The 15839-nt window shown below is 47.1% G+C and overlaps 1 protein-coding gene across 3 annotated transcripts in view; it reads left to right on the top strand.

Moving 5' to 3' along the window:
- Window positions 1-250: 250 nt before the first annotated feature.
- Window positions 251-15839, top strand: part of SETBP1 (SET binding protein 1) — a 270016-nt gene continuing 254427 nt past the window's right edge. For all 3 annotated transcript variants that reach the window (XM_074532771.1, XM_074532770.1, XM_074532769.1), the window contains exon 1: window positions 251-694. The gene's annotated coding sequence lies outside the window, so the exon portion shown is untranslated. The remainder of the gene's footprint in view (window positions 695-15839) is intronic.

The following is a 15839-nucleotide window of genomic DNA, read 5'->3' as shown; positions in this document are numbered from 1 at the left end:
TTTTTTTTTTTTTCTCGGTCTCTCTTTTTTTTTTTCCTTCTTACCCCCTCCTCCTTTCTTTCACCCCCCGTCCCCCCCTTCTCCTCCTCCTCACCCCCCTTTTTTTTCCTTTCCATTTTATTTTGGATCCTGCTAAAATTAGCCGGGACTGCTCTGGGTGTTGCGTGTTAATTTGATTTACTCCGGGATTCCGGCTTTCCAAGACGCCATTTTCCCCTTTTTTTTTTTTTTTTTTTTTTTTTCCCCTCTCTCTATCTCGCTCTATTTATCCCCTCCGTATCTATCTATCTCTCATCTCCCGGGCTGTCTCTCCGTCTGTGTGTCCGTCCATCTCCCTCTCTCTCTCTCTCTCTCCGCGGTGCCTTCCTCCTCCTCCTCCTCCTCCTCCTCCTCCCGCCGCGCTCCTCCCTGTGCGCTCTGCGTGCGCGGCGCGGCGCGGCCGGGCGCTCCCCTCATCCCCATCTGACAGATGAACACCGCCATGGGTTTGCCGCAACACAAGCTAAAGCACCTTTGGGGGCTGTGGCGAGGGATTGAAACCGGGATCTAAAACAGAACAGACAAGAAGAAGAGGGGAAATCCGACGACGACGAGGAGGAGGAGGTGGAGGAGGAGGTGGAGGAGGAGGAAGAAAGAAGAAGAAGAAGAGGAGGAAGCTGCTAAGAAGACCCCCGCTGCCGTTTTGGGGATATGGGTTAGTAAATGCGGGGAAAAAAAAAAAAAAAAAAAAAAAAAAAAAAAAAAAAAAGGAAAATTCTGAGGCATCGAGGAAAGGTCTGCCTTGGTGATCGGAATTGCGGGAGGATCGTACGCTTCTCTCCTGTTCCTTCACCCCCTTTTTCTTTTTTTCTTTTTTTTTTTTTTTAATTTTTCCCCCTTCTGCATGCAAAAGTTAATGTCCCCTTTTTTTTTTCTTTTTTTTTTTTTTCCCTCCTCTCTGTTGCGACTTTGCAATGGCGCGGAAAAGGGCTTTATTTTTTTTTTTTTCTTTTTGGGGAGGGGGGAACATTTCTCCTCTGTGCATTGCATGCGAGTCCTCCTCCCCATCCTCTCCGACCCCTTCCCTCCCCACGCTTTGTGCCTCTTTGGGAGCATGTGTGCGTGTCTGCGTGTGGCTCTCGTGGGGTGGGGGGCACCGGTGCTGCCTCCGAGACCGGGAAAGGGCTGGAATTTTTTTCTCCAGGAGTTTGAATAATGTATTTATTCCCCCCCACCACCACCACCCCACACCCCCGCCACATACCCCCTCTCCCGGCCCCCGCTTTGGGTAGCCCACATGTGTTTATACGTGTAGGTGGCAGCTATGTGTGTGCCCGTGGAAACTGGGGAGGGATAGGGGGACACGACCTCCCCCCCCGCTCCGTAAATTGCAGGTTAAGTGGAGCTAGAGAGCAGCGCTGTAACCTTATGGGGATTTGTGCGTGTGTGAGTGTGAGTGAGCGTGAGTGTGAGCGCCGTGTGTGTGCGCGGGGCTCCGCGGCCGAACCGGGGGGCGCCGCTGCCCCGGGGTGGCCCCGCCGTGTTTTGACATTGAAAAGGACGCGCAGCAACCCGAAAAGCCGCGGGTTTGGGGAACAACGGAGCGGCAGGAGGACGGCGTGGGGGGCAGTCATTAGCCAAGCGGGACACCCCCCATCCCGCCCCACCGCCACGCTCGGAGCTGGATAATGGTTCTAGATACTGCGAGGATCGCCGCCCTCGGGACCCGCCGGCCCCGGAGCCCCCGCCGGGAGCGGGAGCGGAGTTGGCCGTGGGCAGGCTGAGCACCCACCGGGCTGCTGCTCCGGGAGCAGGGGCTGACCCGCAGCCGCAGCCTCGGGCGGCTTTTGTCAGCCCCAGCCCTGGCGCAAGGCTCTGCCCGGCGCGGGCACTCGCACTCACACACTCACACTCGCACTCGAACTCGCACTTACACTGGCACTCACACTCGCACTCACACCCCTTCCTCGCCGGGTTCCCCCGCAGGGCAAAGGGAATTCGGGTCCCTTATCGAACCCCCGGGTGCACACCGTGTGTCGGTGTGTGCCCGTGTGTTCGCATCCCAACATCGCAGCGCCCCAGCGGGCACGGCGCTCCCCGCGCTGCCCCTGCCCGCCCGCCCGCCTGCCTGCCTGCCTGCTTGCTGTATTTATGTCTCCAAAAGGCAGTTGAGAGAAGGATTTCCGATTCGTTTCCGCTTCAAATAAACGGCCCCGATAATCCCGGGCCTGACGCCTGATGCTCGAAAGGCACTTGGCCGCCGGGAGCCCAAGCCGGGCAGGCGGGGGGGACACGGGGCACACCCGGCTCGGACACCCCCGGCGGGCAGCTCCCCTGGCCTCGGTGGGGAGATGAGAGGGGTTCGGTGCCCTGGGGATGCGCACGGGGGATGCGAGGGGAGCGCCCACCCGTTCCGGTGCCGTGGGGTGGCGGTGTCCCCGCGGCTGCCGGGAGCCGGGCTCACCCAGCCGGGCTCTGGGAGGAGAGGGAGCATGGAGGATGGAGAGCCTGGCAGGCTGCTCCCGCGGCGTACAGAGGTGTTTCATTAGGCACCGGCCCCGCTCTGGGGTGGGGGGGACCCTCCGTGTGTCCTTCTGTGTCCGTCTGTCACACACACACGGGAAAGGATGCAGAGGAGAGGGCAGAGCTGGCCGGTGCTCCGCTGTCGGGGAGAGCATCTGAGCCTCCTGGCGTGGGTGGAATTGTTCCAGGAGGAGGGGGCTGCTGGCAAAGCCTGTCCTGGGTGGAATATTACGGGCCCAAATGGGAAGAATCGGTGGTTTGAAAGCCCCTGCATGCAGGGTTGACTCGGTGCAGGCTGCAGAAATGGTGTTATCAGGTGTCTGGAGACAGGTAGGGATGGCATGAACCTGAGGAAACAAGTGGACCCTGTGTTGTGGACAGCAAAAATAAAAAAGTTCTTATCAGGGAATCACAGAATCATAGAATGTTTTGGTTGGAACGGATGTTAAAGCTCATCTTATTCCAGCCCCATTTTCCCCCAGGGCAGGGACACCTTCCCCTAGACCAGGCTGCTCCAAGCCCCATCCAGCCTGGCCCCAAACCTTTCCAGGGACTGGACACGTTCATGGGAAAATGTGCAAGTGTCTGTTTCATGCACAGCTTTCTGCACTTCCTCAGCCTTTGCTGAGATTACACCCTCATCAGAAGCTCCTTCCACTCAAAGGAGAAACTTTTTTCCATCTCCATTTGTTTTTGAGCTGAAAGGAGAAAAAAAAAAAAACATCCACACAATGGACTTGTACTTTAATCTGTGCTCTTAGCTCAGAAGGGTTATGTAAAAATAGGGAAAAAAACAAAAGCAGAAACACTCAGTGAATGGAGACTTCTCTTCCATCTCTTATTGGCTTCAACTTTTTTTTTTTTTTAAACTTCTCAGACTCAAAGTTTTAATTGAAACCAGAAGTCTATTGAGAAGTAACTGAGCCAAGAAAACCTCTGTTTTCTCTGCAACTAGGGATGGGGAATAAATAATTTTTAGCTGATGTTATTTCAAGTCGTTTGAGCTTTTTGATTCCTGCCAAAAAGCCCAGCATAGATTATTAACACATTATCATTTTAGGAGGACGCACTTTTTGAAATGTTATAAAATGGTGTGTTGGGTTTGTGCAGAGCCATAAACTATGCTGGTTGTTGGCAAACAAAAGAAACAGTGGCCATGATTTATTATTAATAATGATCATAACTGAGCTATTTAGCTTGATTTGATATACACTGGTTTCTCTGCTGAGGTTGCTCTGTATTGTTTTCAATAATATTGTACTTTGATTAAGTTGGGAACTGTTCTTGTTTAACAACTGCTATTGCTGTGTGCTTAATTAACACAAGGAATTAAATGCTCAGAAAGGTGCAACCATAATTTTTTTTTGGCTTCAGATGCTGCTTAATCTCCTCCTCTGCTCTTTTTTGACCCATCCTTTGAGCTCCTTTTCCCTACCACACACATCCCTTAGGTGCAAGTGCCAATTTACCAACAGGACTCTTGTTTTCCATTACCAGATTTGCCTAATCTCAGTTTCAGTGACTTTTTTTCCCTCTCAGTAGGGCTCAATTGCTCACACATAATCTTTCCCTTCTGTTTTCTTTCCCCTTTGGACAACACCCTCCAGGACTGAAAAACTCTTGCCTTGTGCCCTGAGACTTGCAATTACACAGCAATTTTGACTCTTGACCTAACTAGTAGCAAGAAAGGCTATTGTCTAATGAACCACGTAAAAACAGTTCTGGGATCCAACAGATTGCTGTGATGGAAATGAAAGGTGTCCCAGTGAACTGATGACTGATTTGTTTAACCATATGCCTAGGCGGTTTTCCTATCTCCCCATTAACCACCCATCTCTGGAGTATCTGTGATCTGTGGGCCTGTGGCAATGCTGAAAGGCAGAATTAATAACTGCCAAAATGCTCTCCATGAAGCATGGGGGGACAGATTTTAAGCCATGCTCAGAACTTGCATTTTGCCCACCGCAGCATGCAGGCATGCAGGATTTGAGATTTGTAAGTGCTGTGTTTAACCGTTCCTCAGGTGATGAGGGCAGCAAATCTGTGTGTAAAAATCACAGAATCAGAGATTTGTGTTGGAAGGGAGTTTAAGCATCATCTCATTCCACCCCTTACCATGGGCAGGGATATCTTCCATCATCCCAGGCTGTTCCAAGCCCTGCCCAATCTGGCCTTGAACTCCCCCAGGGATTCAGGGGCAGCCACAGCTGCTCTGGTAAACCTGTGCCAGGGCCTCACCACCCTCACAGGGAGGAACAGTTTTCTAATATAGGTGACCTATAAAATAGTAAGTAGACAGAGGAAATCCCTGGTAAGGTCTAGCCTCATTGCTGGGAAGTCCAGGAAACCTTAGGGCAGCATAAACACAAAGTTTAGAGCTAGTGCAAAGAGAGGAAGGTGAGACTCTGTGGGAGAACCTTAGTGGAGAAGGTTTCCAGTGTTTTGCTGCAGGGCTTGTGGTTTCTGCTGGGACTGGTTTTGCTGCTGTTGTAGGTTCTGCTCTCATTACTTTCTTTCCAGCTTGATAGAAAAAGGCTCTCTTTCCTGTTATTCTTGCTGAGGAAATAAAATTACTTACACTTTTAGGAAATCGTCACCTTGATTAAAGATGGACTTCAAAACCCCTCAACTCAGTGTTTGAGCCTGGGGGGACTGTCAGATCTGAAAGCGATTTGCAAACATTGGATATTGAGGGTCCTCTTTCCTGCTGATATAGACATTAAATGAGTTTGCAAGTGTGTGTGGTTAGCAATACCTGGAGACTGGGTCTTTCTCCTCCCAATGAGAAGGCTTCACCTGAAGTGAAGTTCATTGGATTTTTGGACCGTTTTAGAGGTCTGCTGGGTGCTGGGACCTGGAACAGGCACCTGGATTCTGAATTTGCATTTGGCTGGTTGTAGAGAGTACAAAGTTAAGAGAATGAACAGCTGGGGGAATAAAGGAAGACAAAATAATTTCTTAAATTGAATAAAAGCAGTCAGAGAATCTTTCAGAGCTGAGGAAATGAGTGAAGGAAGTAGCTAATTTCTATTTATCAGCTGTTGAGAGAGAGCAGGGTTAGGAAATATTTTGCCCTTCTGGAGCTGGATTTACTTTGGAGGACAAATTGTCCAAATGCAATGATGAACTTTTCAGTAAGGTTTGGGATGACTGGGAATGAAAAGAAACCTTCTGACATTATTTCATTTAGGGTTTTGTTGTCTTTATGTCTCTTCAAAAGACCAAGCAGAAACTTTGAAGAAGAGCAGGTGACCAAAGAGGAAGGTGTCCAGGGAAATACTCTGGGAATACAGACCTTGGCGCTGCTCACACACCCCTGGGTCAGGTTTACTCCTGCTCATGTGTAGGCACTCTGGTGGGGCTTGTGTCCTTGTCCATCCAGCACAGGGTTTTTTCAGGGAATACAGGAGTTGTGCAGATGGTGAGGATGAGTTACCTTTCCTGTGCAGGGCTGCTGAGTGTGATGTGCCCTTTTGAATGTGTGGAAAAGCCATGCAAGAGGAGGGCAATTTCCACACAAACCTGAGGTCGCAAGGTGGTGACAAGGCTCTGACCTGCCCTGGTGAGCACCAGAGCATGAGGTGGCCCAAGGCTTGGCTCTGCAATATACTGGGAGGAGATGGCATTGTGGCTAAATACTGTCGTGGGTGACTTACTCATCTTCTGAAAAGAGTGAATTCCTGGCTCAGTGAGGGCTGCTGTGCAATCCTGGGCAGATGAGGGCTCTGTGAGGATGGCAGCAATGACAGCAAAGTTTCCTCTACTGTAGTATGGTATAACTAGTAACAGTGCTTGGGAAATCTTTTCAGAAGAATGTGTGGTAGGCAAGCATGGGGTAACCCAGGACTCACTCAAACACCTCAAAATTAGAGGTGGGTTAAGGATCGGAAGCCTGAGGTTTTAAGTTACTTTGAAATTTTTGTTAGCCTTAACCTTTAAAACTGAGATATATATGTATACAATGAATCATCCTCTTTCTGTCCTGGCATTTTAGCAGATGGAGAAGCCAGTTTTAAGATGGAAGGGAGAAAATGATGATACTCAAACCAGAGGTCAAGCTGCAAGGTGTTACAGGCACATCTTCCCTCAATATGAATCCACATAGCCTGAATGTGCTACTGATGTGATTTCTAAGACTTGGACACTGGCCTAACTTCCCTCTGTGTTTCCAGACCCAGCATATTCTGGAGTGATGCTGTGATCCATGTCTACCTCTCCTCTAGACTCACTAAATACTTGGCTTTGGAGAATGTGGTGGGGTTTCCACTGAAACTCTTCTGAAATCCTATTAGTTTCCTAGACAAGGAAATCCTTCCTGTAGTTTTTCTTTCCCCCTTTTTTTTTTCCCTTTTTTTTTCTCTCTTTTCTAAAGCCTTCCTATGGAGCTCTATAGTGGGAATTCAATAGAATTCTATACTGGGAATAATTCTCTGCTGAATCCCTTAGTTCTTTTTCAGAAGGGATCAGAGACACAAAGCTTAACTGGGGGAGTTCAGTAAGTGTTCAAACAGGACTGTACACATGTAAAGGGCTGCAGCAGGCATCTGGGCAAAGTGTTACTATACATGTCCATTGTTCCTAAGGTTGCAAATCAGTTTAAAATATTAACCCATACATCCACATCCTTGCAATTTCCATAAATCTTCAACTAATGGGCTGAAAAATGGCATGCTTTCTCTCTGTTTCATGACAATTTTCTTCCTGAAAAGTTGAATAAGCCTCTCCAGCTATCAGTTTTGTTTTCCATTGATTCAGAAAAAGTGAGAGCGGAAAAAGGAAACACTTTCCCTTTTTAATTATTCTAACTGCATGCTTTTAAAGATGACAGCAGTCTCTGTCTTATGGATGTAGGGCTTCTTGATGGCCTATGTCATCTTTTGGTGTTTAAGTGAGACAAAAATTGGAGGCCATGGTCCCTGATGCCATGACAGACTGGAGTGTAGACATCCTGAAGTTAATGGTATTCTTGTAGTCTGTTGGATTAAAGAGAAGGGCACTGGCCCAACAAATTCTCTTGGATAGGAGTCATAAATGGCTTTTTTTCACAGGTGTTGGGTACATTAGATTAGAGTTCTGTCATAGGAGGTACTCACAGGAGCATGAGTACTGCTCCTCCACATCTATCACCAGCATGGAAGAGACATCTGCTCTTAAAACATGCTGTCTTCTAGGTGTGGCTTTTAGGACAGAACACTTTCTTCATCCTTGGCTCAGCAAACAGACCTCCCAAAGTCCTTAAGGAAAACCCTTAAAAATAAAAAGTGGTGTGAGTAAAAAATAAAATAACAATAAACTGTGGCATGCTTCTAGGTAGGAGCTGAAAACTTATTCAAGCCCACAGCCATCTCCAGATGGGGAGCAGCAGCACAGACACCTCAGTTCAGGGCTCTCTTGGCCCATCACAGACAACAGACCAAACTTTGGCTGGGAGATAAGTGAAGGATTCAGATTAAGAGACAGCAATCCAAGGTTCATTGGTGAAGAGAGGTGGTAACCATGACTGACTCAACACTAGATTCCTCTTCAAGTGTTGATCCCGTCCCAACCTTTAACATCCTCCTGGAGTCAGTGTTAGAAGTATTACAAGTGACAGAATGAGAGGAAATGGTCTCAAGTTGCTCCAGGGGAGGTTTAGATTAGATAACAAGAATAAATTGTTTCCTGGAGGGTTGGTCAGCCATTGGAACAGGCTGCCCTGGAAAGTGTTAAAGTCACCATGCACGAGGTGATCAAAAAAATGTGTGGATGTGGCACTTGGGGACATGGGGTGGCCTCGGCAGTGCTGGGGAATGGTTGGACTCCATGATCTTAGAAGGCTTTTCCAACCTGAATGATTCTATGGGTCTATAGGAGTAATAATCCAAAGTGCTGGTCCTGCTTCAACAGGGATTTGAGTGGTGAATCTGGGGCTCCTGACCCTCTGTGCTGCCTTGGAGGGAGCCCGATGTGTGCAAAGAGCACAGTAAGGTAATTGAGCTGGAGAGGCCTTTCAGGCCTGCAGATACTCAGCAGGCTTTTATCTCCTCCTGACTCAACTTCACACAGCACTTCTGTAACCACTTCCTCTTCAGCCTCATTAGAGGCAAAGGTGTTCCTTCTCTTTGCCCACAGCAGCTGTCAGTTATCTTGCCTTTATTCCTGGCCTCAGGTCTTCCCATCAGCATGCTCCCAGATAATGTTTTTGTGCCTCTTGATATCACTGTCCCAGCACTGTGAGCTGCTCTTTGTCCCGTGTGCATCCAGCTGCATCCACCAGTGTCTTGTGTAGCTTTTGCCTCCTGATTTTTTCCTCTTCTTCTTCTTCTTCTTCTTCTTCTTCTTCTTCTTCTTCTTCTTCTTCTTCTTCTTCTTCTTCTTCTTCTTCTTCTTCCTCTTCCTCTTCCTCTTCCTCTTCTCCTCCTTCTCCTTCTCCTTCTCCTTCTCCTTCTCCTTCTCCTTCTCCTTCTCCTTCTCCTTCTCCTTCTCCTTCTCCTTCTCCTTCTCCTCCTTCCTTCTTCTTCTTTTCCTTTGTCTTCTTCATCTTTGTCTTCTTCTATCTATGAGGCTTTAAGGGAGTTTCTTGTATTTCTGGCCGTGACACTCTCTTTCCCCCAAAAACATGATGTACTCTGCAGGACAAAGCACTCCCAGTGTTTTCCTTCAGGTACCCCAAATTATTGCTATTCCTCTTGTATGCCCTTTAGACACCCCTTTTTCTCACAGTCCCCTCTTGGTGTTGGGGATGCTTGGTGTATTTTACAGGACCAAGCAAGGCACCCCTGCTTACTCAGCAAGGAAACACACAGTGCAGTGTCCTGGATGGACAAAATCCAAACTTTCTTACTCCCAGCATGGTTTGAAGCATGGAGAATGGAATAACATGGGATGTGTTGTTTGTACAGACTCCAGACTGGGCACGGGATAGATCCTGGACTGAAGCCTTTTAGGTCCTCCTTGTGCCATCACTTATGGCTCTGAGGAACAGATGCTGAGCCAAGACATGGTGCATTCCCCATCAGATGTGCTGTTAGATTTTATTTATTTCTCTGTTTTTCCCAAAGGAAGAGGAAGCTGGTCTATTTGGCACATGAGCGAGCAAAAATGAAATAATGGAGAAGGGGAGGGAAAATAAAAGTGAAAGAAGGAGTTCTGTGGCAGCAGCAGTAAATAAAAACAAAACTCTCATTAATGATTCATGCAGAGAAATAATTTTCCACACATTTCGTGGTGCAGAGGGAAATGTTTGATCAGAGGGAGAAGAAGAGATTGTTGCTCTGCCATGACGGTGTTAGAAGGAGGCCACTGTGTATGATGGCAGCTCTCCAAGAGCAGAGTCAATCTAGGAAAGTTTGGTAACACAGATGATGGAATTGTACAGGGGTTTGCTTTCTGTGGCTGATCTCTGTGCCAATAACCTTTCCCTAAATACCCATAAAACTTTCCATTTGTAGCCTGGAGTAGCTGCTGCTACCTCCAGGATGGTGTGCTTGGCAAGAGCTGGCTGGAACATAGTAAGTATTTAAGTCCCCTTCTGTGCACATTGACACTTCTTCCCAAAGAGTTTTATGGCTGTTGTTAATGGAATAAATTTTATCCTTGCAGTGGCACACACTCAGCTGCATCCAGCAGAGTGCTCAGGGTGGTCTCCTGGGTCATGCCAGGAGTCACCTCTGATCGTGCATCACACTGAGAGTGATGATGATTGGTCTGGGAGCTCAGCAACCTGGTGTTGATCTGACTTAGGCAAATTTACCAGCTTGACTTTTTTGTGTTGTAATGAGCTGAGGCACAGCTGGCATCTCCTTCTGCTTTTCAGTGTCCTGGAGGCCTGATGTTCACAAGGAAAATGGGCAAAAACCACATGCCAGCTATGGAAGTCATTAGGATCAAACACTACCCTTGATTTCCTAGAGAAGTTGTAAATGCCTGGAAGTGTTCCAGGCCAGGTTGGACTTGGGGTTGGAGCAACCTGGTCTAGTGAAAAATGTTCCTGCCCATGACAGGGGGCTGGAAAATTATGGTTGTTAAGGTCCCTTCCAACACATACCAAATTTTTGTTGCCTACCTCGGAGGGAACAAATGGGAGGAGTTTGATCATTTTAGAGACCAAAAGTCTCTGTGAGAAGGTGTTCACAGGTTGGATGACTGCACTCCCTTCCCCAACACTCTGATACAGCTTTAGGTAATGAGTGCATAGATTTACAAAACCTTGGCAGATTTCTGAGGCAGAAGCTTGTAAAAGCCCTTGGGCAGCATGATGGGCACCTCTCCTGCTCCTGCAGATGGGTGCTTTGCTACGCTGGCCACAGCTGTACCTTGGGCAGTACTGCTTTTATTGTCCTTGTGATTTATGGCCGTGTCAGTTGTTTAATCATTCAGTTGGCCCTCCTGCAAGCCCTCTATGATAGCTAGTTACTTACATAGAAAGGTGACTATCTGATCTAATTATAAAGTCTCAAACCTAATTATGGAGTCAGATATGATTCCATAATCTACTCTAAATGTGTCTATGTTGAGAAGACAGATACGTGTGTGTGTGTGTGTGTGTGTGTGTGTGTGTGTAATGTGCACAATTACATGCCTCTGTAATTACAGGTGTGCTTGGATTTTCATTTATTTCTGCCTCTTTGTCTTGGGCAGGATGTTTGCAGCTTCAACTGGCTGTGACAGATATTTGGTTTGCCACGTCTTTTCCCCTCCAGTGTGACTTTTCCTGGCTCCCTTTGCCACACTTGGGCACACGGAGGCACAGCCATCAGTCAGTGTTGCTCAGGAGGTGCAGAGGGATGGTAGCTCTTGGACTCAGCACAATCTGATGGAAACAAGTGAAGATTACATTTCTGGCAACTGCCATTAACTCTTGCTCCTTGTTTCCACATGGATAACCCACACCTGGGACAGCTTGCATCCTGTCCCTTTGTAGAAATTCCTCATGTAATCCATGCAAAATCAGAGGCAGAGTTAGAAGATTTGAACAAAAGCAGAGTTGGAGGCAGAGGGACCATGTGAAGAGCAATCACATTTCTTCTAATTCACTCTATTAATAAATTACATACCTTAGATAGATGGACACAAGGCAGGTGACAGGGAGAGGATGTTTCCTCTGTGATCCATAATGTGGACAGAAAATAACTGCCACAGTCATTTTTTGAGCTCCCTGCCAAAGCTGGGCTGTTCTCTCAGAGGATCATGCCCTCAGGAAGTATGAGAGGCTGTGGTCCAAAGTTGCCATAAATCTATCTCCAGGGCTCTGAGCTGTGGATTAAATACAGTACTGGTACATGATACTGATCCAGTAAAAACTCCTACTGGTTCAAATTTGCTCAAAAAAAAAAAAAAAATTGCAGTGATTTAATTTTGTCCCAGAAGACTTTGTATTGTATCATGTTATGTCACTTGTCTGCACCACTCAGGCGTTATGGCTTACAAATTTTCCCATCCTCTGGAACTGACTTTAAGTCACCACAAAGGAAATTTTAAGCCTCATGTTGTGTGCTTGCCCATTCCACAGAAGTGTGATGAGAAGCCTGTTCCTGAGCAGCATCAAAGTCATGCTGCTGGCTATCTGGCAGTGCATGGACAGAGACCACAACCAAGCATGAAATTCCAATTTCTTTTTGCAAAACAATAATGAAGGAAGAGGCTGGGGCCATTTTTGTACTCCAGTATGCGTTAACTGGGTTGAGTACAGCTTGTCATACGCTGGCATTTTGGGTTTTTAAGACCCATGACAAATTCTGAAGTTTCACAGACACTGCTCATAAAAGCAGGTTTCTCACCAAAACTTGCCCTTGGCTGCAACATGGGTTGTCCACTGGCTTCTGGCCCAGAGGCAGCTGCATTTCCACAGTGTCATCCATGACCATGGAAGCAACCTGGGAGTCTTTGGAGTGAAAGGTGAAATCTCATCATTAAACACTGCTGCATAGTCTCCAGTGCTTTGTGGTGAATGGTTTTAGGAGGATGGAATGTAAAGAAGGTTCCGTGATTCCTGATATTTTGCAGAGATTAGGGATTTAATGCGAGGTCCAATGGAAGAATGGAAAATCCAAAGGCAACCTGATAGGCACAGAGTTTGAAAAGTTGTGACCTCCCCTCTGCATCCCCCATAAGCCTCAGACTTGTGCTTTCCAATGACTCGAACCTGTTAAAAGACTTTTTTCCTTTTCACCCATTCACTTTGGATTTTATGAACGAAATTAAAGCAGTCTCAGCAGTTACAGTGGTATTAGTGTAGAAGGAATTTGGACAGCACCTCTTAACATTGCTCCCACTTCCCTGCTGGTGTTCCTAGTGCTTGAGCAGTTCAGAGGGACTGCAGCAACCCTGGGCAGCTGAGCCTGCCCTGCTTGCCTGTGTCAAAACAGTGTTTGCTTGCTCCTAATGTGGTTGCTGTCCCACTTAGAATCACACAACCATAGAACCACCTCCAAGATCACTGAGTCCAAGCTTAAGGCAAAAGCTGTGCCAAGTATTATGTCCACTTTCAATTCACAGAAAACCCCAAGAGGGTGGATTTTCCCTCCCTCCTATTGGCTCTCACCTCTGTTTTTGTCCTCTGCAAAATTTCACTTTAATCACCTTATAGCTGGGGCATTTGAATACTCACAAGCACCAGGTTGCCTGAGACAGAAGAAGGGAGCATATTCAGAACCCCTAATAGCAGACATCCAGTATGACCCACATGGGGGTTTTGCACTTGAAGGTCTTTGCCTCGATAAGAGTGTTTGAGGTGCCCAGAGGAGCTGATAAGAAACTTGAGCACTGGTAACAAGGCTGAGCAAGCAGGCGTTTGATTATTTCTCAGTACTTATCAGAGGAAGTGTGAATCTCTCCCTAATTAAGAGCTAATGCCAACTTCTGTGAAATTTATTGTCATTCACCTGTGAATTATCCTCCTCAAATTTAACTTGACTGCAGGAAGCCTGCTAGCAGTAACACTTTCCTCAGCGAGCTTAATTTGGACCGTAAAATGCCTCTGTAGCTGCTTATTGAACAGGACTTGATGCTGGTGAGCACTGGAGGCCTGGAACGACAGCCTGGGTCAGCGCTTAGAAGTTCAGACATACCTCATGTCCTGGGTATTTAAAATAGAAATAGAGCTCTTCCAGCAACAGGACAAAAAGGAATGGCTTTAAACCAACAGAGAGTTGGTTTAAATTGGATGTTGGGAAGAAATTCTTCCCTGTGAGGGTGGTAAAGCCCTGCCTGATGGCTGCCCCATCCCTGGAAGTGTGGGAGGCTTCCAGTAGAGGTTACACATTCAGAGGCCTGAAGTGAGGTTTCTAATTAGTCAAAGCACAGGTAGCCTGCCCAAACTAGAAAGACGAGTATGATGTCCCTGCACCCAAGTCATTTAACTATTAACCCTGAAGGAGAGTAAGGAGATATCTAGAACAATGACCCAGTTAATTCTGGGCGCAGCCCTTGAGCACAGGGTTATTTGTTGCTACCTGTGGGTCTGGTGATATCATCTGCAGACTCTTGGCAGAACAGGAGGCCAATATTTTTAAGTTGGGTTTTAAGGTGGATTTGGCATGAATTCATCTGACACGGGTGCAACGCTATGGCTTTATTTATCTGTTGCTTGTTTATGCTGAGCTGAAGGCACACGGCCAAGCAGGGATGAGTACTTGGACATTATGATCCAGAGTTTGGGTCCCACAACCAGAAACCTGGCTTTTTATTCACCCTCCCTAAAACATTACCCAATGGCTCAAACCCTGAATGATCTTCCTGTCCAGGAGCTGCATTGAAGCTCCCGTACAGGTGAGGGTCTCAGGAGGGCTGGCTCACACAGGCAATTCCAGCTGTGCCTTCCCTGCACCCTTGGTGGCTGCGGGCTCATCCAGCTGAGCTGCTCCAGAGCCTGCTCTCGGCAGCCAGCAGCGAGAGAGGTTAAAAGCCCGTGGGCGGAGGCCGGCACACAGTGCCCATTGTACATGCGTGCATACCAGAGCGGTAACTCCCTGGAATGCTGCACCGCCGAGCTTTTACCACCTTGTGTTTGTGTTGCAGCCCAGGAGAGTGTGTACATTGTGTCCCTCTCCGCGTAGATTAACAATGTAAAACGGCAGATAAATAAGACCTTTTTTTTTTTTTCTTTTCCTTGATTGGAAGGTGTCTCTGACTCCCATCACCTCCACGAGCACAAGGAGAGGCAAAGTGCAAAGTCAGTCAATTAGGTGGAGCAGCTCCTTGCAACCGGGGTAGCTTTCATGTACTAATTGTGTTAGTAATTAGCAACTACCACATGGTTTGGGTTCAAAATGCATGGCATTTTGTAAGGGCATTCATTAACTAACCCACTCTGCAATGGGTTTGAAGGATGTAAGTGCGATCCTTGTTTCCCAGAGGTGAACTGGAGGGACTGGCTGACCACAGGGTGAGTCAGGGCAGGCATACATGAGACCTCGGAGCTGTCAGTTCCTCAAGATCATCTCACAGGAGGATCAGCTCTGGGAAATGAGTCTCTCCACTATTGCCAGGAGATGTGCAACTCAAGTATAAGTGTTTTTGTGGTGCCTTTCCATCTCCTGTAAGCTACACAAACCATCCCTAAGGCCAGATGGCAAGTCCAAGTTTGGGGGTTTTTTTCTTCTTTTTTTTTTTTCTTTCTGCTTGGGCTGTCAGCTTGTGCTATTTATGGGAACTTTATTTGAATTTGTGTCTGCTGAGACCTGGTCCCCAAGGGATTTCATGGAGTTATAGGACACTTAGGACTTTCCACTAGTAGCCATACATGCCCAGGTCAGAAAAGTGACAGACAGCCACACTCCAGTGAAAATGTGTATCTATAATTAATAAAAGGCACTTTTCATTACTTCTTGTTGAATTTCAAGCCCCTGAAAGGTACCTTTAGAATGCAAAAAGAAGCCAGTGGTACAAGGACATCTGTTTCTTCCAGGTGAGCTGTGCTTTACAGCAGTGTACACTGGCACTCTTGTTCTGATTTGGTGATAGGCAGCAAGATAATTTTTACTTTTTTTTTTCTCTGTGGCATATCGCTGCCAAGAATGACCTGGGAAATCCCTGGCTGTGCTCAGATCTTGATGGCAGTTGGTCAAGTGTAGCTGAGCTAATTTAGCAGCGAGCTACTCCTGAAAGAGCCAGTCTGAGCTCCCAGCATCTACTCCTGGCAATGCCTTCCTGCTTCTTTCTCCATTTGCCAGAAGTGTTACTTGTTGTTTCTCCTAAAGTTGCAGAAAATATATTTATTTCTCTCCACTAATTTTGTAGACTTACACTTTTATTTGGATTCTTTTGCTAATTTTGTGGTCGAAATTGGCTCGCCATGAGGGGTGTGTGTGGGGTGGCAATAGGGCAGTTTTAGGGAGGGTGCATGAAAGTACCTCAAT

This window comes from Zonotrichia albicollis, chromosome Z, assembly GCF_047830755.1.
Source record: "Zonotrichia albicollis isolate bZonAlb1 chromosome Z, bZonAlb1.hap1, whole genome shotgun sequence".
NCBI classification, from domain to species: domain Eukaryota; kingdom Metazoa; phylum Chordata; class Aves; order Passeriformes; family Passerellidae; genus Zonotrichia; species Zonotrichia albicollis.
This window is presented reverse-complemented; position numbering and strand designations above follow the sequence as displayed.